Source organism: Artemia sp. Qi Xiang Cuo, unplaced genomic scaffold (assembly GCF_049724085.1).
Source record: "Artemia sp. Qi Xiang Cuo unplaced genomic scaffold, ASM4972408v1 HiC_scaffold_3386, whole genome shotgun sequence".
NCBI classification, from domain to species: domain Eukaryota; kingdom Metazoa; phylum Arthropoda; class Branchiopoda; order Anostraca; family Artemiidae; genus Artemia; species Artemia sp. Qi Xiang Cuo.
This window is the reverse complement of record NW_028300811.1, coordinates 1,739,298-1,753,029: the sequence shown is the minus strand read 5'-3', so window position 1 is coordinate 1,753,029 and position 13,732 is coordinate 1,739,298. Positions and strand designations below refer to the sequence as shown.

The window sequence follows — 13,732 nt, the reverse complement described above, 5'->3', positions numbered from 1 at the left end:
ACCAAATTTCTTTTTTAGCATGTTCTTCTCTCGGGTTAGTTTTACCTGCATAGTAAGTTGCTAGCTGATCAGAGACAAATAGACTAAAATAAATGTTGGCCTATTTCGGGCATCGTGAATACATACAACGAATTTTTTTCAATGTGTATTGTCTTAATTTAAATCCCTTTTTCTCAGTCGAAATTGAAATATAATTCAAGTAGAGAAAACGAAAATTTTGGCCTAGTTTCAGGTCTCATATATCAATAAAACCAAACTTCGAAACATTTTGTCTTCAGGGAGGTTGAACGAGCCATGTCTACATGCTTTGAAATTTTAAAGCCTATCGGAGACAAAAAATATTTTGGGTTCATTTCCAGGAATCACAAAATGATACAGCCAAAATTTGCTTCATATGTTCTGCATAAAGGTGCACATGGCCTTTGAATTTATGAATATAATTTTTGTGTCAATTCGGGACATCTTTGGGCTTCAAGAATATTTTTATCTTTTGGTTTGGAATGGTCAATAATGTTCAAATTCAACTAATTCCTTTTCTTCAGGGCTGAACAGTGTTAAACAAAACTTACAATATATTTTTCTGTTTACCTTACAACTCCACCGTGGATATATTCCAAGAGAACAACGTTTTATAGCACAAAACTTTTAGAAGGGCAAACAAAAAAATTAACACTCCTTCCCTCTCCCTTCCTCCAACTCAATTTTGAATCTAGTTAGAACCTCTGAAACTTTTTAAAATATTGCAAATAAGCTACTTTGATATCATGGGTAGTGGGTATGGTACATGGGTAAGGGTACTCAGATTGTCTTTCACTGGTCTCTACCACTTACCTAAGAATGGATTTTAAGTTCCATTAAGGCATATTGTACGAATCTTTTTAGAGGATTAGACATCAAACATTTTTTCCCCTCCCCTCCTCCTAGATGAATGAATACAATGCTTTATTTAACAGACAAAATCTTTTCAAACGTATAATAATCCAATAATGTCCAATAGTCAATGGTCAAAATTACCCATAAATATAGACCTTTATGGTGTAAGACAATATGATAACTACACTATTTAAAAAGTCAAAATCACGATCTAAACGTCAAAAAGTGCACCAGTACCCAAAAAAAAGTACTGCCTTCAGAAGCTATTTGTGCGTATGACCCCAAACAGATATATGAACTATAAATTATGATGAAAAAATTGCAAATTTTGCGTAAAGGTCATCTTTTCTCCATAGCGTACTAACTTCAACAGAAAAGACTACAATGCTTTTTTGGAGCTCTGGGAATGTCCTAACAACAACAAAGATAAGTAAATTGCTAGAAAAGTAGCCAATTGATCCCATGATATCTCTATATCGGACTGGTGATAATTCTGCAAGTAGAATATAGGGAACAGAAGAATATCCCCCAGCGTAGGAAGTATAAAAAACTACTAGGGATGCGAAAGGTAGCCAGGACATATGTTCAACTGATTCAGGTCCGTATGTGTCCTGAAATAAAATATTGAAATTAAAAATTGGGTGGTTTAATTGAAACACTCGATACACAGTTAATGTTATTAAGAAGTTATGCATTTCACCAGTAAGAATTTCAAAATTGTTGGTTTACTGCAAAGTTATGCTATCTAGTTTTAAATTCCTCAAATCTGAAGTTCTCAACAAACCAATATTCTCAAATTTGAATAGGTTTTTGGTTTTCAGATTGAACTACAGCACTATGCATAATCATTTAAAGTAATGTCACTGTTACTTGTACACAAAAGCACCGTTTTTTACTTTAAATAAATTTAGCTTAACTTAAAGTCTACTAAAATTCAAAAACACTTTTGAAACATATAGAAGGCTTTTGAGGAAAGTAGTCATCTACTATTTCTCTCCCAAGCAAATTCTATGGATGATCATTGCAAAAAGTATAGGTAACTTACAAAAGCAGAAACTAGAACTAGTGTCTACAAATAAAACCACCCACGCCATGTAGTGTTTGGCATTTCTCGACATTTTTACAAGTTTTGTTATCACGTTTCTTTCAGAAACTGAGATAGAGCACTTTTTACTGCGCTAATTTTACCAGTTACTCCAGTTAAACTAACTTTTCACTCCTGTAATACTGAAAAAATTGCCAAATAATGCCTAATGCTAGATGACCTGACAAATTTTCTGTTGACACAAGCACCAGTTCCCATATTTTTAAGATACCTATAGTCTTTGAGTCATTGCATAATCACAGAAACTTCCAAAACTTCTGACAACTGATGGTATATTGTCAATAACGAAATGATTACTTTAAATGACAGTCCAAATGATTAGTTTTAATATATCAGTCCAAAAACAATCGATTTGAATTGGGATTAAATATTTTATTTTTACATCCAAAGCACTTTACCTTTCTTGGACAAATAAGATGGCAAGACAATTTTTTTCCCTGTATATATATATATATATATATATATATATATATATATATATATATATATATATATATATATATATATATATTTATATATATATATTTCTCTGTTTCAAAACCTTTTGAAAATACATTTCCAAATTTTTGAAAATTTTGCATAACAGGTGATTCAACAAGTTTCCAAGAGAATGGGAAACCAATGTTGAAAAGCATTTGTTAAGACTAGTTTCTAAAAAAAACTTTAATATCTTCTACCCATACTTTTTATTTATTATTAAATTGCACCGAAATATATGAACTATAAATTATGATGCAAAAATTGCAAATTTTGTGTAAAGGTCATCTTTTCTCCTTAGCGTACTAACTTCAACAGAAAAGACTACAAAGTACGGTTGTCTTAGGTGTACTCATTGGCTGTTATTTTGGGGGGAAATCCACTGCAAATAAGGCAAATGCAACCTTTTAGCAACCCTTGTCTCAGTCAAAACTTGAAAAATCCTTCAAATGTATTTCTTGTGCAATTTCTAAAATATACTACTACTATTGCTACCGGCAACTCCCTGAAGCCCCAAGCCACCTAAGACCAATACAACCAATAAGACGCTCCTTATTTACAGTTCGTTACCACGATCTGTTTGAAAATATCTTCAACAAAAAAGAGATGATGAGAATAGTCGGGACGACAAGAAAATATTTTTCCTATAAGATTTACATTTGTGACTTTAAATTGAATTTAAGGATTTTAGAAGGACAATTTTTGCCAAGCTTTATTTTTTGAATTTTATTTCATCCAAATATTGATGACTAAAAAAATTTCAAAATGAACTTTGGAAATTTTTCAAAGTAATTTTTATAGTTTGGCTGAATCAATATTTAGATCTGATAAATCAATAAAAGACCTGGCAACTGGTTTTCAGTGCATTTGAATAGAAAGTGTTCAAAAATAAAAATAAAATTTAAGTTTGCATAAAATTTACTGCAGAAATATTAAAATAACTTATGGTTCAAAATATAATTATATTTATTCATGGGAGTCTCAGCAGGTTTTGATTCTTCAATTTCATAATAATAAAAATTGAAAAAGTGTTTAAAATACACTTTGTTTTTAGTAAAGTGAAAATAAATCTGGCCTTTAAATGGCTTGGGAGGGCCCACTTCAATTTGAGATAACTTATATTCATTTTAAGTTTGTCTCCATTATTCATTTTAATTTCTTCTTATCCTAAGTTGCATTTAGTCATTCACAGTTATTTCTGTAGGTTTTTCACTTTCAATTATTTTACGATTATTTCTTATTGTTATAGCTTCTATTGTGGTTGTTTACTTTTTGTATTCGCTCTTTACTTTAAACTTATTCTTGGAAAATATTTTAATGCTAATTTCTGTCCATTTTTTACTTGAAGTTGTTTTATTAAAGAATAATTGTTGGAGAACTTGTAAAGTTTTTTTTCAGCTCTTTTGCTTAAGAATTAAAATGTTAGGTTGTAATCTGCATTTTTGGCAACATTTAAACATTTAGTCAAAATGTTTGATTACTTGTAGTATTGTGCAATTGTCCTTAAATATTTTTACTAAAAATTTTCGTAGTTCATATAGATTATAAATCATTATTTGAAACCATATGCATTGCAACCCTGCATAATTTCTGGTCACTTATAAAGCTAAAACCATTCTTATTTCCTTGTTCCTTTGTTTCCTCATTCCTTTTTTTTTTTTTACCTATATTGGGTTTACGTCGACCCTCTAGATGCCAAGTACTTTTCAGGTGGATCAGCGATTAAATAAATCGAATCTTTCGTGCTACGAATCGACAAAACCAATTTTTTTTTCATTTTTTATCCTCATTGAACTAGGTCATGTATAGAAAAACAATTTTTGGCCTATCTTTGGTTGTCATGAATTGACAACCAAATTTCTTTTTTAGCATGTTCTTCTCTCGGGTTAGTTTTACCTGCATAGTAAGCTGCTAGCTGATCAGAGACAAATAGACTAAAATAAATGTTGGCCTACCCAAGCCACCTAAGATCAATACAGCTCCTTGCGCTCCATCTCCATCCTGACGTATTTAAAGCTTCACTCTTTACCCAAAGTGGGTATCAAATTTCTTTGAAATTATTCTTCAGCAATATCTTCCAAGGTTTTTCCTTTCGTTTCAGGAACAAACACAATGACAAAAACTGCTCCAACTGCAAGAATACAGGCATATAACCAAAACGCACAATGGTCACCAATGCTTTTTTGGAGCTCTGGGAATGTCCTAACAACAACAAAGATAAGTAAATTGCTAGAAAAGTAGCCAATTGATCCCATGATATCTCTATATCGGACTGGTGATAATTCTGCAATTAGAATATAGGGAACAGAAGAATATCCCCCAGCGTAGGAAGTATAAAAAACTACTAGGGATGCGAAAGGTAGCCAGGACAAATGTTCAACTGATTCAGGTCCGTATGTGTCCTGAAATAAAATATTGAAATTAAAAATTGGGTGGTTTAATTGATACACTCGATACACAGTTGATGTTATTAAGAAGTTATGCATTTCAACAGTAAGAATTTCAAAATTGTTGGTTTACTGCAAAGTTATGCTATCTAGTTTTAAATTGCTCAAATCTGAAGTTCTCAACAAACCAAAAATTTGAATAGGTTTTTGGTTTTCAGATTGAACTACAGCACTATGCATAATCATTTAAAGTAATGTCACTGTTACTTGTACACAAAAGCACCGTTTTTTACTTTAAATAAATTTAGCTTAACTTAAAGTCTACTAAAATTCAAAAACACTTTTGAAACATATAGAAGGCTTTTGAGGAAAGTAGTCATCTACTATTTCTCTCCCAAGCAAATTCTATGGATGATCATTGCAAAAAGTATAGGTAACTTACAAAAGCAGAAACTAGAACTAGTGTCTACAAATAAAACCACCCACGCCATGTAGTGTTTGGCATTTCTCGACATTTTTACAAGTTTTGTTATCACGTTTCTTTCAGAAACTGAGATAGAGCACTTTTTACTGCGCTAATTTTACCAGTTACTCCAGTTAAACTAACTTTTCACTCCTGTAATACTGAAAAAATTGCCAAATAATGCCTAATGCTAGATGACCTGACAAATTTTCTGTTGACACAAGCACCAGTTCCCATATTTTTAAGATACCTATAGTCTTTGAGTCATTGCATAATCACAGAAACTTCCAAAACTTCTGACAACTGTAGGTAGATTGTCAATAACGAAATGATTACTTTAAATGACAGTCCAAATGATTACTTTTAATATATCAGTCCAAAAACATTCGATTTGAATTGGGATTAAATATTTTATTTTTACATCCAAAGCACTTTACCTTTCTTGGACAAATAAGATGGCAAGACAATTTTTTCCCCTGTATATATATATATATATATATATATATATATATATATATATATATATATATATATATATATATATATATATATATATATATATTTCTCTTTTTCAAAACCTCTTGAAAATACATTTCCAAATTTTAGAAGATTTTGCATAAGAGGTGATTCAACAAGTTTCCAAGAGAATGGGAAACCAATGTTGAAAAGCATTTGTTAAGACTAGTTTCTAAAAAAAAAACTTTAATATCTTCTACCCATACTTTTTATTTATTATTAAATTGCACCTAAAATTAATAAAGATTCTTTTAATGAAATTTTTCTAGTTCTGGACCTAGTATTTTTTTTTTTTTAATTACTTTTTACGACCAAACTATTTATACATAATGCTGATGACCATTCTTCAGAGCACCAGGCCACGTAGGGCCATTCCAGGTATATATGCTCCTCCCCAACTCCATGGCATTCAAAGGTTCACAAAGGTTCATTAAGTTCTTGCTTCTCTTAAAACCATATTCAGACTTCTTCGCGCCCCAATCGAGAATTTGCTACTTCTAGTTTGCACCCTCGGCGTAGAAAATGTTTGACAGCATTATTCCCTTGGCTTCAAGTGTCTTCACTTCGGCTCTAAGATTGATATTCTTATTCCTCCAGACTCTTTACCATATATTATTCTGGTCGTCGTGACTTAGTCTTCTTAACAATATTTTGGAACTTCATCTCTAACTGTGAACTCTCAAAGTCTTGAAAAATTGATTAGTTTCATCAGTATGGTTTACCTGGGATAAAAGGAATAAGTTTTAATAAAAATAAATTACCCTTAAGTAGAAGTATGTGCCAAGGGCTAGCAGAGATATCTTTATGATGAGACCCGAAGTGAGCATTAGTGCTTTTCTGCCAAGACTGTCAATGAAGATTGAGACTATCAACACTGTCACTACCAAACACACTGCAAGTATTATTGTAGCAAATCCCACATCTATTGGGCTGTTTCCTTCTAGAATAGTAGCCTGAAAAAAAATATTAAAGCTACCGCTGCAACAATGAAATCCCAAAACAAATATGATAGGCAGCGCGACAGTGCTGCCTAAGTAATTTGCGATGTGGGCACAATATGCCGGTCCTAGATGCTTAGGCATCTAGGACCGGCAGATATCAAACAGTTCGTGGTACCGAACTGTAAGTAAGGAGCGACCCGGCTCAATGGTAACCGAAACTCTAAAAAACGGAATTTTGATACCAATAGATACATCAAAAGAATCAAATTTTAATTTTGATTTCAAATATATAAGTTTCATCAAGTTTATTTATACCCATCAAAATTTACGCGCCAGAGAAAATTTGATTTATTTTCGAAAAAAGGGGGAAAGACCCCCTAAAAGTTACAGAACCTTAATGAAAATCAAACAGTCAAACACTCAAACAGTCAAACAGTTCGTGGTAACGATCAAACAGTTCGTGGTAACTGTTTTTAAGTAAGAAGCGATGCAGCTCAATAGTAACCGAAACTCTAAAATCTGGAATTATACGATCCTGAGAATATTTGCCTTATTTGCGAAAAAAGAACAAAACTGCCCCTAAAAGTCAAGGAATCTTAATAGAAATCACACCACCACATGGAAAGACCCCCTAAAATTTATAGAACCTTAATGAAAATCACACCATCATATTCATAGTATCAGAGAACCCTAATGTAGAGGTTTCAAGCTCCTATCTACAAAAATGTGGAATTTTCCATTTTTTGCCAGAAGAAAGATCACGGATGCGTTTTTATTTATTATTTTTTTCCCAGGGGTAATTGTATTGACCCAGTGGTCTTAGTATATCGTAGAAGGGCTCATTGGAACGGAAATTAAAAGTTCTAGTGCCCTTTTTAAGTGACCAAAAAAATTGTAGGGCAATCCCACGCTCATTTTTTTCTCAAAGTCACCCAATTAAAATTTTGAGATAGCCACTTTGTTCAACATAGTCGAAAATCTAATAAATATGTCTTTTAAGATGACTTAATCCCCACAGTTCCCAGGAGAAGGGCTGCAAGTTATGAACTTTGCCCATTGCTTACATATTGTATTGGTTATTGAGAAGTATACAGACATTTTCAGGAAGGATTTTATTTCTGGTAGGGGGGGGGGGGGGGACTGGAGGGGAGGGTTACTCGGGAGAATCTTTCCGTGGAGGATGTTTCTTTGGGGTAAGGGACATTTCTATGAAGGGGTGCGCCGAATTTCCAAGCGTTATTTAAAAAACGATCAGAAATTAAATAATACAAAAAAAATCAACTGAAAGTAAGAAGCAACATAAGAACTTAAAACAAACAGAAATTATTAAGTATATGAAGGGGGTTCTCCCCCAAGTCAATACCTCGCTCTTTACGCTACAGTTTTTTTAGCGCTTTCAAAAGAGCTATCTATTCTAATTAAACGGCCGTTGTGATTCAGGGGTTTGTGAATTAATTTTTTTTTTTTTTTAACTTTTAACGTAAAGACCCTGATATTGACTAAGGGGAGAACCCCTTGATCTAAGAAATTAAAAATAAAAAAAAACAAGCGATACGGCACAATAGTAAGCGAAACTTTTAAAAACGGATTTTGATGTCAATAAATGTATCAAAAGAATGGGCTTATAATGCTGATTCTAAATATATAAATTGTATTAAGTTTAGTATTGCTCATCAAAGGCTACGAGCCTGAGAAAATTTGCCTGATTTTTTAAAGAGGGGGGAAACATCCCCTACAAGTTAAAGAATTTTAATGAAAATCACACCGTCCGATTCCGGGTATCAGAAAACCCTTTTACATAGGTTTCAAGCTCATATCTGCAAAAATCTGCAACTTTGTATTTTTTGCCAGAAGAAAAATATACGAATATAGAAGTTCGTTACGTAAGTTAATTTGTAAATTACGTCAGAACCAAATTAAGAGGCAGCCATTTAGCAAAAGAAAATTAAAATTTTTATGCAAATTTTGTTTACTTATTCAATGACGGTGAGCCAAAATAAAAGCTGCATTAACTAAAAAACGATCAGAAATTAAAAAAAAAACAAGTTTTTTAAACTGAAAGTAAGGAGTGACATTAAAACTTAAAACGAACAGAAATTATTCCGTATATGAAAGGGGCTGTCCCCTCCTCAACGACTCGCTCTTTACGCTAAATACTTTACGCTATCATTTAGAAGAAACAAATTTTGAGTTTAGGCTGTCAAATGGCACTTATTTATACCTGAAAATTTAAAAGCTGTGAATAGACATTTAACAAAATAATTGATACATCTATTTTGGGGGGTAATAGAAAGAACCACCCCCCTCTTCCCCAAAAGCGAAATAACTCCTTGTCCCATATACGATTAAAATTTTTTAAAGAAAACCAGCCCAACTTTTATGAACAGGGATAATTGTAAAGAAGATCAGTATTGTTCATTATCTTAAGATAATGAAAATCTTCCTGAAAATTATTACAAAACTTAAACCTAGGGCCACCATCAGTCTCGCTGTGGTACCAAACATAATTCTCTGACTTACATTCGTATTTTGAAGATAGCTAACTAGAACTACATTAGAGTGATTTTCACAAAAAGAGCAGATACACGATTTTGTTCCCCATTAGTAATATGATCTAAACAGGTTAATAGTGGCATCAACTGGATGGAGGTACGAGGCCTTTTCCTCACGTTTTTTTCTCCGTGCGTAGATTTGTAAAAATAATTTTTTTGGAAATTTTATTTAAAAATGGTTTCTTTTGGTATTTTCACTGAAAAAACTTACCCCCCCCCCCCCCTTAGACATTAAAAAGTACATTTTATCTGCCTTAAAATTTTCGTGAATTGACACCACTACTGGTTTACTTCAGCCATATGGATTTGGCTAGATTGGCTAAATTGGCTAATTGACTAAAGTTGGCTAATAGAAGCATTACTTTAAAAGTTTCGTTTATCAGTCCACAAATGGTGGTCGAGGATATGTTTATTTGTCCTCGCATCAACAAGTTGCTGATGATATACAGAACAGTCAGTATTGGTCTTTCTGCCAGATTTTTAGTAAATTAAACAACTTTAAATATTTTCTACTATAGTCAAAATGAGCTAAGCTAATCATCAGTAGAAAAAAAGGGTAGATTATAAGGTTAAATTCTACTTGCCACTCATAGCCAAGTTTAACCGTTTCGGAATCTATACGAAAGTAAAAACTATAGAGAAGGAATCTCTTGGCATTGGCTCCACAAGTACACGATTATATAATTTAGCAGGGACAGGCTATGACACATCCAAGTTATTGCGGATATCTTAGGGTACTAGAAATAGCAAGCTGTTATCCCGGCTTTAAATTAGGAAACTAAAACGCTGAATTTAAATCCCAAAGAGCACCAACCCAAAATACAGAATGCTGAAGTTTAATGAGAAATGAAATTTATAAAATACTGCATATGCCCTTTCGCCATGGACATAAACTCCAATTAGCTATTGAGCGAGTTTATGTTTGGATTGATGCCAATAAGCTAGTGATCAATGTAATTAAATTGCAAATTTTGATTTTTTTTCGCGAACAGGAAAGTCTCACCCCGATGATGGGGGGCTATTAACACCGAGAGGCGTGATTAGCAAACCTGAGACTAGTTTGGAGGAATTTCGGCATGATTAAAAACTTAAACATTTTTTCCACAAAAAGATTTTACGCCTGCTTTATTTTTTTCTGATCCAATTCCATCTCAAATATTGTTCAATAGTTTGGATGTCGACATTTAAAATTCCTATTCAAATATTAAAAAAAAATTAATGATAAAGCTCTTTTATTTATAGGAGATGGAGATTTACAGTCAACAGATAATATACATAAAATTGTTTGCTCTATTTTTGCGTACCGATTTCATCATGGTCTTTTACCTGAGTGTTTTTCAAATTTGTTTCAAAATATATCGAATCTCCATAGTGTAAATATTCGAACTGAAGATCACCTTTAAGTTCCTCCTACACATTTCATAAGATCCGATTTTTCTATTGATATAGTCTACTGTAGGATGTGGAATGCGCTACCTAAATATTTAAAAGAGAAGAGGTCAGTGGAATCATTTAAATTTGCGATAAAATATATTTTGGGTCATTGGGTTGATTGTTGTTGTTTTTCTTGGGTGGGGAGGGGGACTTGGGAAGGGAAGGGTCTGAAAGGTAGTTAAAGATAGGTTAAAGGGAATCTTGTTGTGTTGGGAGTAGAAAGGCCTCATGAGCTCGTGACAGCACACCAAATATGGGCATAGAGTCCCTAGGGAGAACACGTGGTTAATGGGGTCAATGACCTCTTTTTCCAAGGAGAATTGTCTCCGGGACGAAGTTTATTAATATCTTTGGAGTTCGACCAGGAGAATTGTTTCCGGAATTATTGATTCACGAAAGGGGAATTAATTTATTGTTTCCAAGAAGAATTGTCTCCGGGACGAAGTTAATTAATATCTTTGGAGTTCGACCAGGAGAATTGTTTCCGGAATTATTGAGTCACGAAAGAGGAATTAATTTATTGTTTCCAAGGAGAATTGTCTTCGGGACGAAGTTTATTAATATCTTTGGAGTTCGACCAGGAGAATTGTTTCTGGCGAATGTTTTGATCTTAGAGATGAAGAAATTAACACGGGAAAGGGTTTCCCAGTAATTTCAAATGTGACAGCGCAGGGATGCCAAAAACAAAAGGAACACGCTGAAATTACGTTTAGGGGTTATTTGAGAGAAATCGTTTTAGACATTTTAGGGAATTATTTCGGCGAAACAGTTAGAGACATTTTAAAAGATGATTTTAGAAGATGTTTTAGAAGAGGATTTGAGGGGGAAACTTTATTGTCGTTATAATACAAAAGTTCGATTTGAACAGTGTCGTGAGGTCCCCTACCCCAACCCCAAACGGCCACCAAACCCCTAACCCAAACCCAAAGGAAGCCCCCGGCCCCCAAGGTACCCCCGGCGCCCAAAGGGCCCTCTGGGCCCCCCAACGGGCCCCCGGCTGCCAAAAGGCCCCAGAGCCCCCATTTTTAATACTTTTTTAAGGCTTTATTATATCTTTTCAGAACAAGTTATTTTCTTAATGTCCATTCTAAACCCATTTTATAAGTTGAAATGGGCGAAACCGTTTTAGACGTTTAAGGGAATTATTTCGGCGAAACAGCTAGAGACATTTTAAAAGATGATTTTAGAAGATGTTTTATAAGAGGATTTGAGGGTGAAACTCTGTGGTCGTTATAATACACAAGTTCCATTTGAACAGTGTCGTGAGGTCCCCTACCCCAACCCCAAAGGCCCCCAGTCCCCCTAATGCTCCTCGAGCCCCCAAAGACGAACGGGACCACTCCCCCCCCCCCATTTTTTTAAAATAATTTTTGAATTTTTTTAACATGGTATTTTTTAAACTTTTTTACGTATCTTAAAGTGACATGAAATATGCTTATGGCTCTACCAATCGTACTCTGTGCTTGTTCATAGACACGACGCGGCTTTCCCACTGGTACTCTATGGCAGGTTATCGACACTACCTAGTTTAATGCTTCCATTAAATCAGTATTTCTTACGCCGCGGAAGAATAAACACACAATTCATATCTGTAAAAAAGGGAAGAGTAATTATTCGACGAAAGTCTGTGCACATGAAAAAATCATCGTCGTGTTGACTGATGACAAGGAAAAATACCTGAACTATGAAACGAGTGCAAGTGGTAAAACCATTGGAAATGTGTGCATGTTTTGTCATGACAGCATGAAGTTAGATTTCATTGGAGTACCCAAGAATTTCAATAGTGTAAACGGTGGATATGTGAGGGTAACATTACCAGAGAAATTAGTGCTCAAAGAGAATGCAAACTTAAAATAATTGTCGATGATCCGAGACAACTTCTTGCTACTGTTGCTGGTAACACATTACCTGTTGATACATCCTATCATCATCTGTACGGTATTAGCGTATTAAAGAAAACAAGAAGAAGACAAGCATTCTCCTGCAATAATGTCATTAATCATATCTTGTCAATACGCCAAAACTGCTATCTATGTAAAAATAATGTGAAAATAGACAGTGAAATCGCAGGCAGAATAAAAAGGACATTAGCAGACAATATCATCAATGAATATAAAGATGAATTGACGGAAAGTGAAGCGCAAGTGTACTAATAATGTATAATAATGTATTTAACGTATTTTTATATTAATATTCTACATGTAGTTATTTCATTAAAAATATCTTATGCATTATTTTGTTAACTGTTAATTATTTTTAGGGTATGCTAGAACGTCAAACGTTCAGAATATTAATTAAAAAGGTCAGAGATGTAAGAAGAAGAATTTTTAGAGATAAAGGTGCTACTAGCAGGCTCAATTTTTCATAGAAGATAGAAAAGTTCAAGATCTCTTCTGAATTTTACCAGAGAACAGAATTCATTTCTAATTTCACCAGAGAAAATAAAAAGCTTCCACTTCAGTTTTAAATTCACCAAGACATAAAAAATTTAAAGTTCAGTTCTAAATTTTTCCATAGAAGATAGGAAAAGTTATACTTTGATTGTGATTATTTTCCATGAAGATAAAAAGTTTCACTTTAATTCTAAATTTTCTTAAATTCAATTCCGACCTTTCTCAAAGAGTCAAATTTAAAGTTCTGTTCCAAATATTTTCCCGGAAGAAGAAAAGTTCAACTTCGATTCTGAATTTTCTCAATGAAAATGAAATAAGTTATTGATCAATTCTATTTCCCCAAAATAATATAAAAATTTTCCACTTCAGTTCAGATTCTTCTCAAAGAGATGAAAAAATTTAAAGTTATGTTCCAAATATTTTCCCGGAAAAAGAAAAGTCGCAAGCCATAAAAAATTTTAAATTCACTTCTAAATTTTTCCGTAGAAGATAGGAAAAGTTATACTATGATTGTGATTATTTTCTATGAAGATAAAAATTTTCACTTTAATTCTAAATTTTCTTAAATCTTAAAATGAAATGAAATATGCT

The 13,732-nt window shown here is 33.2% G+C and overlaps 1 pseudogene; it reads right to left on the bottom strand.

Moving 5' to 3' along the window:
• Window positions 1-4,512: 4,512 nt before the first annotated feature.
• Window positions 4,513-12,485, bottom strand: LOC148938346 (facilitated trehalose transporter Tret1 pseudogene; annotated as a pseudogene).
• Between the last annotated feature and the right edge of the window lie 1,247 nt (window positions 12,486-13,732).